Below are 12,558 nucleotides of genomic sequence, written 5' to 3'. Positions count from 1 at the left end.
AAATCACTTTTTTCACACATTTTGGGGTGGGAAAGTTGTGGCATCACCGGGCTCACACAAATTTACCACCACCCAGCGTTCCCCCAGGTCTCCCGGTAAAAATGGTGCCTCACTTGTGTGGGAGGCCCAAGTACCCGCGGCAGGCAAGGGCCCAAAACGTTGTGAGGCGACATCAAAATGGCCTATCGCAAAACCACCTGGTTTTGCAAGGGGGGTCACTTTGGTTTTTGACCCGGTGCTCGGCGGCCATCTAGGGAAACCTACCAAACCCATGCATTTCTGAAAACTAGACACCCGGCGGCTTCCAGGGAGGTATGGCTTGCGTGGATCCCCCAACGTTTCCTTACCCAGAATCCCCTGCAAACCTCAATTTTTGCTGAAAAAATCACTTTTTTCACACATTTTGGGGTGGAAAAGTTGTGGCATCACCGGGCTCACACAAATTTACCACCACTCAGCGTTCCCCCAGGTCTCCCGGTAAAAATGGTGCCTCACTTGTGTGGGAGGCCCAAGTACCCGCGGCAGGCAAGGGCCCAAAACCTATTTAGGCGACATCAAAATGGCCTATCGCAAAACCACCTGGTTTTGCAAGGGGGGTCATGTTGGTTTTTGACCCGGTGCTCGGCGGCCATCTAGGGAAACCTACCAAACCCACGCATTTCTGAAAACTAGACACCCGGCGGCTTCCAGGGAGGTATGGCTTGCGTGGATCCCCCAACGTTTCCTTACCCAGAATCCCCTGCAAACCTCAATTTTTGCTGAAAAATCACTTTTTTCACACATTTTGGGGTGGGAAAGTTGTGGCATCACCGGGCTCACACAAATTTACCACCACCCAGCGTTCCCCCAGGTCTCCCGGTAAAAATGGTGCCTCACTTGTGTGGGAGGCCCAAGTACCCGCGGCAGGCAAGGGCCCAAAACCTAGTGAGGCGACATCAAAAAAGCCTATCGCAAAACCACCTGGTTTTGCAAGGGGGGTCACTTTGGTTTTTGACCCGGTGCTCGGCGGCCATCTAGGGAAACCTACCAAACCCACGCATTTCTGAAAACTAGACACCCGGCGGCTTCCAGGGAGGTATGGCTTGCATGGATCCCCCAATGTTTCCTTACCCAGAATCCCCTGCAAACCTACATTTTAGCTGAAAAAAATCACTTTTTTCACACATTTTGGGGTGGGAAAGTTGTGGCATCACCGGGATCACACAAATTTACCACCACCAGCGTTCCCCCAGGTCTCCCGGTAAAAATGGTGCCTCACTTGTGTGGGAGGCCCAAGTACCCGCGGCAGGCAAGGGCCCAAAACCTAGTGAGGCGACATCAAAATGGCCTATCGCAAAACCACCTGGTTTTGCAAGGGGGGTCACTTTGGTTTTTGACCCGGTGCTCGGCGGCCATCTAGGGAAACCTACCAAACCCATGCATTTCTGAAAACTAGACACCCGGCGGCTTCCAGGGAGGTATGGCTTGCGTGGATCCTCCAACGTTTCCTTACCCAGAATCCCCTGCAAACTTACATTTTAGCTGAAAAAAATCACTTTTTTCACACATTTTGGGGTGGGAAAGTTGTGGCATCACCGGGCTCACACAAATTTACCACCACCCAGCGTTCCCCCAGGTCTCCCGGTAAAAATGGTGCCTCACTTGTGTGGGAGGCCCAAGTACCCGCGGCAGGCAAGGGCCCAAATCCTAGTGAGGCAACATCAAAATGGCCTATCGCAAAACCACCTGGTTTTGCGAGGGGGGTCACTTTGGTTTTTGACCCGGTGCTCGGCGGCCATCTAGGGAAACCTACCAAACCCATGCATTTCTGAAAACTAGACACCCGGCGGCTTCCAGGGAGGTATGGCTTGCGTGGATCCCCCAACGTTTCCTTACCCAGAATCCCCTGCAAACCTCAATTTTTGCTGAAAAAAATCACTTTTTTCACACATTTTGGGGTGGGAAAGTTGTGGCATCACCGGGCTCACACAAATTTACCACCACCCAGCATTCCCCCAGGTCTCCCGGTAAAAATGGTGCCTCACTTGTGTGGGAGGCCCAAGTACCCGCGGCAGGCAAGGGCCCAAAACGTAGTGAGGCGACATCAAAATGGCCTATCGCAAAACCACCTGGTTTTGCAAGGGGGGTCACTTTGGTTTTTGACCCGGTGCTCGGCGGCCATCTAGGGAAACCTACCAAACCCACGCATTTCTGAAAACTAGACACCCGGCGGCTTCCAGGGAGGTATGGCTTGCGTGGATCCCCCAACGTTTCCTTACCCAGAATCCCCTGCAAACTTACATTTTAGCTGAAAAAAATCACTTTTTTCACACATTTTGGGGTGGGAAAGTTGTGGCATCACCGGGCTCACACAAATTTACCACCACCCAGCATTCCCCCAGGTCTCCCGGTAAAAATGGTGCCTCACTTGTGTGGGAGGCCCAAGTACCCGCGGCAGGCAAGGGCCCAAAACCTAGTGAGGCAACATCAAAATGGCCTATCGCAAAACCACCTGGTTTTGCAAGGGGGGTCACTTTGGTTTTTGACCCGGTGCTCGGCGGACATCTAGGGAAACCTACCAAACCCACGCATTTCTGAAAACTAGACATCCGGCCGCTTCCAGGGAGGTATGGCTTGCGTGGATCCCCCAACGTTTCCTTACCCAGAATCCCCTGCAAACCTCAATTTTTGCTGAAAAAATCACTTTTTTCACACATTTTGGGGTGGGAAAGTTGTGGCATCACCGGGCTCACACAAATTTACCACCACCCAGCGTTCCCCCAGGTCTCCCGGTAAAAATGGTGCCTCACTTGTGTGGGAGGCCCAAGTACCCGCGGCAGGCAAGGGCCCAAAATCTAGTGAGGCGACATCAAAATGGCCTATCGCAAAACCACCTGGTTTTGCAAGAGGGGTCACTTTGGTTTTTGACCCAGCGCTCGGCGGCCATCTAGGGAAACCTACCAAACCCACGCATTTCTGAAAACTAGACACCTGGTGGCTTCCAGGGAGGTATGGCTTGCGTGGATCCCCCAACGTTTCCTTACCCAGAATCCCCTGCAAACCTACATTTTAGCTGAAAAAATCACTTTTTTCACACATTTTGGGGTGGCAAAGTTGTGGCATCACCGGGCTCACACAAATTTACCACCACCCAGCGTTTCCCCAGGTCTCCCGGTAAAAATGGTGCCTCACTTGTGTGGGAGGCCCAAGTACCCGCGGCAGGCAAGGGCCCAAAACCTAGTGAGGCAACATCAAAATGGCCTATCGCAAAACCACCTGGTTTTGCAAGGGGGGTCACTTTGGTTTTTGACCCGGTGCTCGGCGGCCATCTAGGGAAACCTACCAAACCCACGCATTTCTGAAAACTAGACACCCGGCGGCTTCCAGGGAGGTATGCCTTGCGTGGATCCCCCAACGTTTCCTTACCCAGAATCCCCTGCAAACCTCATTTTTTGCTGAAAAAATCACTTTTTTCACACATTTTGGGGTGGGAAAGTTGTGGCATCACCGGGCTCACACAAATTTACCACCACCCAGCATTCCCCCAGGTCTCCCGGTAAAAATGGTTCCTCACTTGTGTGGGAGGCCCAAGTACCCGCGGCAGGCAAGGGCCCAAAACGTAGTGAGGCGACATCAAAATGGCCTATCGCAAAACCACCTGGTTTTGCAAGGGGGGTCACTTTGGTTTTTGACCCGGTGCTCGGCGGCCATCTAGGGAAACCTACCAAACCCACGCATTTCTGAAAACTAGACACCCGGCGGCTTCCAGGGAGGTATGGCTTGCGTGGATCCCCCAACGTTTCCTTACCCAGAATCCCCTGCAAACTTACATTTTAGCTGAAAAAAATCACTTTTTTCACACATTTTGGGGTGGGAAAGTTGTGGCATCACCGGGCTCACACAAATTTACCACCACCCAGCATTCCCCCAGGTCTCCCGGTAAAAATGGTGCCTCACTTGTGTGGGAGGCCCAAGTACCCGCGGCAGGCAAGGGCCCAAAACCTAGTGAGGCAACATCAAAATGGCCTATCGCAAAACCACCTGGTTTTGCAAGGGGGGTCACTTTGGTTTTTGACCCGGTGCTCGGCGGACATCTAGGGAAACCTACCAAACCCACGCATTTCTGAAAACTAGACATCCGGCCGCTTCCAGGGAGGTATGGCTTGCGTGGATCCCCCAACGTTTCCTTACCCAGAATCCCCTGCAAACCTCAATTTTTGCTGAAAAAATCACTTTTTTCACACATTTTGGGGTGGGAAAGTTGTGGCATCACCGGGCTCACACAAATTTACCACCACCCAGCGTTCCCCCAGGTCTCCCGGTAAAAATGGTGCCTCACTTGTGTGGGAGGCCAAAGTACCCGCGGCAGGCAAGGGCCCAAAATCTAGTGAGGCGACATCAAAATGGCCTATCGCAAAACCACCTGGTTTTGCAAGGGGGGTCACTTTGGTTTTTGACCCAGCGCTCGGCGGCCATCTAGGGAAACCTACCAAACCCACGCATTTCTGAAAACTAGACACCTGGTGGCTTCCAGGGAGGTATGGCTTGCGTGGATCCCCCAACGTTTCCTTACCCAGAATCCCCTGCAAACCTACATTTTAGCTGAAAAAATCACTTTTTTCACACATTTTGGGGTGGGAAAGTTGTGGCATCACCGGGCTCACACAAATTTACCACCACCCAGCGTTCCCCCAGGTCTCCCGGTAAAAATGGTGCCTCACTTGTGTGGGAGGCCCAAGTACCCGCGGCAGGCAAGGGCCCAAAACCTAGTGAGGCAACATCAAAATGGCCTATCGCAAAACCACCGGGTTTTGCAAGGGGGGTCACTTTGGTTTTTGACCCGGTGCTCGGCGGCCATCTAGGGAAACCTACCAAACCCACGCATTTCTGAAAACTAGACACCCGGCGGCTTCCAGGGAGGTATGCCTTGCGTGGATCCCCCAACGTTTCCTTACCCAGAATCCCCTGCAAACCTCATTTTTTGCTGAAAAAATCACTTTTTCCACACATTGTGGGGTGGGAAAGTTGTGGCATCACCGGGCTCACACAAATTTACCACCACCCAGCGTTCCCCCAGGTCTCCCGGTAAAAATGGTGCCTCACTTGTGTGGGAGGCCCAAGTACCCGCGGCAGGCAAGGGCCCAAAACCTAGTGAGGCGACATCAAAAAGGCCTATCGCAAAACCACCTGGTTTTGCAAGGGGGGTCACTTTGGTTTTTGACCCGGTGCTTGGCGGCCATCTAGGGAAACCTACCAAACCCACGCATTTCTGAAAACTAGACACCCGGCGGCTTCCAGGGAGGTATGGCTTCCAACATTTCCTTACCCAGAATCCCCTGCAAACCTCAATTTTTGCTGAAAAAATCACTTTTTTCACACATTTTGGGGTGGGAAAGTTGTGGCATCACCGGGCTCACACAAATTTACCACCACCCAGCGTTCCCCCAGGTCTCCCGGTAAAAATGGTGCCTCACTTGTGTGGGAGGCCCAAGTACCCGCGGCAGGCAAGGGCCCAAAACCTAGTGAGGCGACATCAAAATGGCCTATCGCAAAACCACCTGGTTTTGCGAGGGGGGTCACTTTGGTTTTTGACCCGGTGCTCGGCGGCCATCTAGGGAAACCTACCAAACCCACGCATTTCTGAAAACTAGACACCCGGCGGCTTCCAGGGAGGTATGGCTTGCGTGGATCCCCCAACGTTTCCTTACCCAGAATCCCCTGCAAACCTCAATTTTTGCTGAAAAAATCACTTTTTTCACACATTTTGGGGTGGGAAAGTTGTGGCATCACCAGGCTCACACAAATTTACCACCACCCAGCGTTCCCCCAGGTCTCCCGGTAAAAATGGTGCCTCACTTGTGTGGGAGGCCCAAGTACCCGCAGCAGGCAAGGGCCCAAAACCTAGTGAGGCGACATCAAAATGGCCTATCGCAAAACCACCTGGTTTTGCGAGGGGGGTCACTTTGGTTTTTGACCCGGTGCTCAGCGGCCATCTAGGGAAACCTACCAAACCCACGCATTTCTGAAAACTAGACACCCGGCGGCTTCCAGGGAGGTATGGCTTGCGTGGATCCCCCAACGTTTCCTTACCCAGAATCCCCTGCAAACCTCAATTTTTGCTGAAAAAATCACTTTTTTCACACATTTTGGGGTGGAAAAGTTGTGGCATCACCGGGCTCACACAAATTTACCACCACCCAGCGTTCCCCCAGGTCTCCCGGTAAAAATGGTGCCTCACTTGTGTGGGAGGCCCAAGTACCCGCGGCAGGCAAGGGCCCAAAACCTATTTAGGCGAAATCAAAATGGCCTATCGCAAAACCACCTGGTTTTGCAAGGGGGGTCACGTTGGTTTTTGACCCGGTGCTCGGCGGCCATCTAGGGAAACCTACCAAACCCACGCATTTCTGAAAACTAGACACCCGGCGGCTTCCAGGGAGGTATGGCTTGCGTGGATCCCCCAACGTTTCCTTACCCAGAATCCCCTGCAAACCTCAATTTTTGCTGAAAAATCACTTTTTTCACACATTTTGGGGTGGGAAAGTTGTGGCATCACCGGGCTCACACAAATTTACCACCACCCAGCATTCCCCCAGGTCTCCCGGTAAAAATGGTGCCTCACTTGTGTGGGAGGCCCAAGTACCCGCGGCAGGCAAGGGCCCAAAACCTAGTGAGGCGACATCAAAAAAGCCTATCGCAAAACCACCTGGTTTTGCAAGGGGGGTCACTTTGGTTTTTGACCCGGTGCTCGGCGGCCATCTAGGGAAACCTACCAAACGCACGCATTTCTGAAAACTAGACACCCGGCGGCTTCCAGGGAGGTATGGCTTGCATGGATCCCCCAATGTTTCCTTACCCAGAATCCCCTGCAAACCTACATTTTAGCTGAAAAAAATCACTTTTTTCACACATTTTGGGGTGGGAAAGTTGTGGCATCACCGGGATCACACAAATTTACCACCACCAGCGTTCCCCCAGGTCTCCCGGTAAAAATGGTGCCTCACTTGTGTGGGAGGCCCAAGTACCCGCGGCAGGCAAGGGCCCAAAACCTAGTGAGGCGACATCAAAATGGCCTATCGCAAAACCACCTGGTTTTGCAAGGGGGGGTCACTTTGGTTTTTGACCCGGTGCTCGGCGGCCATCTAGGGAAACCTACCAAACCCACGCATTTCTGAAAACTAGACACCCGGCGGCTTCCAGGGAGGTACGGCTTGCGTGGATCCCCCAACGTTTCCTTACCCAGAATCCCCTGCAAACCTACATTTTAGCTGAAAAAATCACTTTTTTCACACATTTTGGGGTGGGAAAGTTGTGGCATCACCGGGCTCACACAAATTTACCACCACCCAGCGTTCCCCCAGGTCTCCCGGTAAAAATGGTGCCTCACTTGTGTGGGAGGCCCAAGTACCTGCGGCAGGCAAGGGCCCAAAACCTAGTGAGGCGACATCAAAATGGCCTATCGCAAAACCACCTGGTTTTGCAAGGGGGGTCACTTTGGTTTTTGACCCGGTGCTCGGCGGCCATCTAGGGAAACCTACCAAACCCATGCATTTCTGAAAACTAGACACCCGGCGGCTTCCAGGGAGGTATGGCTTGCGTGGATCCTCCAACGTTTCCTTACCCAGAATCCCCTGCAAACTTACATTTTAGCTGAAAAAAATCACTTTTTTCACACATTTTGGGGTGGGAAAGTTGTGGCATCACCGGGCTCACACAAATTTACCACCACCCAGCGTTCCCCCAGATCTCCCGGTAAAAATGGTGCCTCACTTGTGTGGGAGGCCCAAGTACCCGCGGCAGGCAAGGGCCCAAAACCTAGTGAGGCGACATCAAAATGGCCTATCGCAAAACCACCTGGTTTTGCAAGGGGGGTCACTTTGGTTTTTGACCCGGTGCTCGGCGGCCATCTAGGGAAACCTACCAAACCCATGCATTTCTGAAAACTAGACACCCGGCGGCTTCCAGGGAGGTATGGCTTGCGTGGATCCCCCAACGTTTCCTTACCCAGAATCCCCTGCAAACTTACATTTTAGCTGAAAAAAATCACTTTTTTCACACATTTTGGGGTGGGAAAGTTGTGGCATCACCGGGCTCACACAAATTTACCACCACCCAGCATTCCCCCAGGTCTCCCGGTAAACATGGTGCCTCACTTGTGTGGGAGGCCCAAGTACCCGCGGCAGGCAAGGGCCCAAAACCTAGTGAGGCAACATCAAAATGGCCTATCGCAAAACCACCTGGTTTTGCAAGGGGGGTCACTTTGGTTTTTGACCCGGTGCTCGGCGGACATCTAGGGAAACCTACCAAACCCACGCATTTCTGAAAACTAGACATCCGGCCGCTTCCAGGGAGGTATGGCTTGTGTGGATCCCCCAACGTTTCCTTACCCAGAATCCCTTGCAAACCTCAATTTTTGCTGAAAAAATCACTTTTTTCACACATTTTGGGGTGGGAAAGTTGTGGCATCACCGGGCTCACACAAATTTACCACCACCCAGCGTTCCCCCAGGTCTCCCTGTAAAAATGGTGCCTCACTTGTGTGGGAGGCCCAAGTACCCGCGGCAGGCAAGGGCCCAAAATCTAGTGAGGCGACATCAAAATGGCCTATCGCAAAACCACCTGGTTTTGCAAGGGGGAACACTTTGGTTTTTGACCCGGCGCTCGGCGGCCATCTAGGGAAACCTACCAAACCCACGCATTTCTGAAAACTAGACACCTGGCGGCTTCCAGGGAGGTATGGCTTGCGTGGATCCCCCAACGTTTCCTTACCCAGAATCCCCTGCAAACCTTCATTTTAGCTGAAAAAATCACTTTTTTCACACATTTTGGGGTGGGAAAGTTGTGGCATCACTGGGCTCACACAAATTTACCACCACCCAGCGTTCCCCCAGGTCTCCCGGTAAAAATGGTGCCTCACTTGTGTGGGAGGCCCAAGTACCCGCGGCAGGCAAGGGCCCAAAACCTAGTGAGGCAACATCAAAATGGCCTATCGCAAAACCACCGGGTTTTGCAAGGGGGGTCACTTTGGTTTTTGACCCGGTGCTCGGCGGCCATCTAGGGAAACCTACCAAACCCACGCATTTCTGAAAACTAGACACCCGGCGGCTTCCAGGGAGGTATGCCTTGCGTGGATCCCCCAACGTTTCCTTACCCAGAATCCCCTGCAAACCTCATTTTTTGCTGAAAAAATCACTTTTTCCACACATTGTGGGGTGGGAAAGTTGTGGCATCACCGGGCTCACACAAATTTACCACCACCCAGCGTTCCCCCAGGTCTCCCGGTAAAAATGGTGCCTCACTTGTGTGGGAGGCCCAAGTACCCGCGGCAGGCAAGGGCCCAAAACCTAGTGAGGCGACATCAAAAAGGCCTATCGCAAAACCACCTGGTTTTGCAAGAGGGGTCACTTTGGTTTTTGACCCGGTGCTTGGCGGCCATCTAGGGAAACCTACCAAACCCACGCATTTCTGAAAACTAGACACCCGGCGGCTTCCAGGGAGGTATGGCTTCCAACATTTCCTTACCCAGAATCCCCTGCAAACCTCAATTTTTGCTGAAAAAATCACTTTTTTCACACATTTTGGGGTGGGAAAGTTGTGGCATCACCGGGCTCACACAAATTTACCACCACCCAGCGTTCCCCCAGGTCTCCCGGTAAAAATGGTGCCTCACTTGTGTGGGAGGCCCAAGTACCCGCGGCAGGCAAGGGCCCAAAACCTAGTGAGGCGACATCAAAATGGCCTATCGCAAAACCACCTGGTTTTGCAAGGGGGGTCACTTTGGTTTTTGACCCGGTGCTCGGCGGCCATCTAGGGAAACCTACCAAACCCATGCATTTCTGAAAACTAGACACCCGGCGGCTTCCAGGGAGGTATGGCTTGCGTGGATCCCCCAACGTTTCCTTACCCAGAATCCCCTGCAAACCTCAATTTGTGCTGAAAAAATCACTTTTTTCACACATTTTGGGGTGGGAAAGTTGTGGCATCACCAGGCTCACACAAATTTACCACCACCCAGCGTTCCCCCAGGTCTCCCGGTAAAAATGGTGCCTCACTTGTGTGGGAGGCCCAAGTACCCGCAGCAGGCAAGGGCCCAAAACCTAGTGAGGCGACATCAAAATGGCCTATCGCAAAACCACCTGGTTTTGCGAGGGGGGTCACTTTGGTTTTTAACCCGGTGCTCGGCGGCCATCTAGGGAAACCTACCAAACCCACGCATTTCTGAAAACTAGACACCCGGCGGCTTCCAGGGAGGTATAGCTTGCGTGGATCCCCCAACGTTTCCTTACCCAGAATCCCCTGCAAACCTCAATTTTTGCTGAAAAAAATCACTTTTTTCACACATTTTGGGGTGGGAAAGTTGTGGCATCACCAGGCTCACACACATTTACCACCACCCAGCGTTCCCCCAGGTCTCCCGGTAAAAATGGTGCCTCACTTGTGTGGGAGGCCCAAGTACCCGCGGCAGGCAAGGGCCCAAAACCTAGTGAGGCGACATCAAAATGGCCTATCGCAAAACCACCTGGTTTTGCAAGGGGGGTCATTTTGGTTTTTGACCCGGTGCTCGGCGGCCATCTAGGGAAACCTACCAAACCCACGCATTTCTGAAAACTAGACACCCGGCGGCTTCCAGGGAGGTATGGCTTGCGTGGATCCCCCAACGTTTCCTTACCCAGAATCCCCTGCAAACCTCAATTTTTGCTGAAAAAATCACTTTTTTCACACATTTTGGGGTGGGAAAGTTGTGGCATCACCAGGCTCACACAAATTTACCACCACCCAGCGTTCCCCCAGGTCTCCCGGTAAAAATGGTGCCTCACTTGTGTGGGAGGCCCAAGTACCCGCAGCAGGCAAGGGCCCAAAACCTAGTGAGGAGACATCAAAATGGCCTATCGCAAAACCACCTGGTTTTGCGAGGGGGGTCACTTTGGTTTTTGACCCGGTGCTCGGCGGCCATCTAGGGAAACCTACCAAACCCATGCATTTCTGAAAACTAGACACCCGGCGGCTTCCAGGGAGGTATGGCTTGCGTGGATCCCCCAACATTTCCTTACCCAGAATCCCCTGCAAACCTCAATTTTTGCTGAAAAAAATCACTTTTTTCACACATTTTGGGGTGGGAAAGTTGTGGCATCACCAGGCTCACACACATTTACCACCACCCAGCGTTCCCCCAGGTCTCCCGGTAAAAATGGTGCCTCACTTGTGTGGGAGGCCCAAGTACCCGCGGCAGGCAAGGGCCCAAAACCTAGTGAGGCGACATCAAAATGGCCTATCGCAAAACCACCTGGTTTTGCAAGGGGGGTCACTTTGGTTTTTGACCCGGTGCTCGGCGGCCATCTATGGAAACCTACCAAACCCACGCATTTCTGAAAACTAGACACCCGGCAGCTTCCAGGGAGGTATGGCTTGCGTGGATGCCCCAACGTTTCCTTACCCAGAATCCCCTGCAAACCTCAATTTTTGCTGAAAAAATCACTTTTTTCACACATTTTGGGGTGGGAAAGTTGTGGCATCACCGGGCTCACACAAATTTACATCCACCCAGCGTTCCCCCAGGTCTTCCGATAAAAATGGTGCCTCACTTGTGTGGGAGGCCCAAGTACCCGCGGCAGGCAAGGGCCAAAAACCTAGTGAGGCGACATCAAAATGGCCTATCGCAAAACCACCTGGTTTTGCAAGTGGGGTCACTTTGGTTTTTGACCCGGTGCTCGGCGGCCATCAAGGGAAACCTACCAAACCCACGCATTTCTGAAAACTAGACACCCGGCGGCTTCCAGGGAGGTATGGCTTGCGTGGATCCCCCAACGTTTCCTTACCCAGAATCCCCTGCAAACCTCAATTTTTGCTGAAAAAATCACTTTTTTCACACATTTTGGGGTGGAAAAGTTGTGGCATCACCGGGCTCACACAAATTTACCACCACCCAGCGTTCCCCCAGGTCTCCCGGTAAAAATGGTGCCTCACTTGTGTGGGAGGCCCAAGTACCCGCGGCAGGCAAGGGCCCAAAACCTATTTAGGCGAAATCAAAATGGCCTATCGCAAAACCACCTGGTTTTGCAAGGGGGGTCACGTTGGTTTTTGACCCGGTGCTCGGCGGCCATCTAGGGAAACCTACCAAACCCACGCATTTCTGAAAACTAGACACCCGGCGGCTTCCAGGGAGGTATGGCTTGCGTGGATCCCCCAACGTTTCCTTACCCAGAATCCCCTGCAAACCTCAATTTTTGCTGAAAAATCACTTTTTTCACACATTTTGGGGTGGGAAAGTTGTGGCATCACCGGGCTCACACAAATTTACCACCACCCAGCATTCCCCCAGGTCTCCCGGTAAAAATGGTGCCTCACTTGTGTGGGAGGCCCAAGTACCCGCGGCAGGCAAGGGCCCAAAACCTAGTGAGGCGACATCAAAAAAGCCTATCGCAAAACCACCTGGTTTTGCAAGGGGGGTCACTTTGGTTTTTGACCCGGTGCTCGGCGGCCATCTAGGGAAACCTACCAAACGCACGCATTTCTGAAAACTAGACACCCGGCGGCTTCCAGGGAGGTATGGCTTGCATGGATCCCCCAATGTTTCCTTACCCA

This window comes from Triturus cristatus, chromosome 6 (assembly GCF_964204655.1).
Source record: "Triturus cristatus chromosome 6, aTriCri1.1, whole genome shotgun sequence".
Lineage (NCBI taxonomy): Eukaryota > Metazoa > Chordata > Amphibia > Caudata > Salamandridae > Triturus > Triturus cristatus.
Note: the sequence above shows the minus strand (reverse complement) of the source record.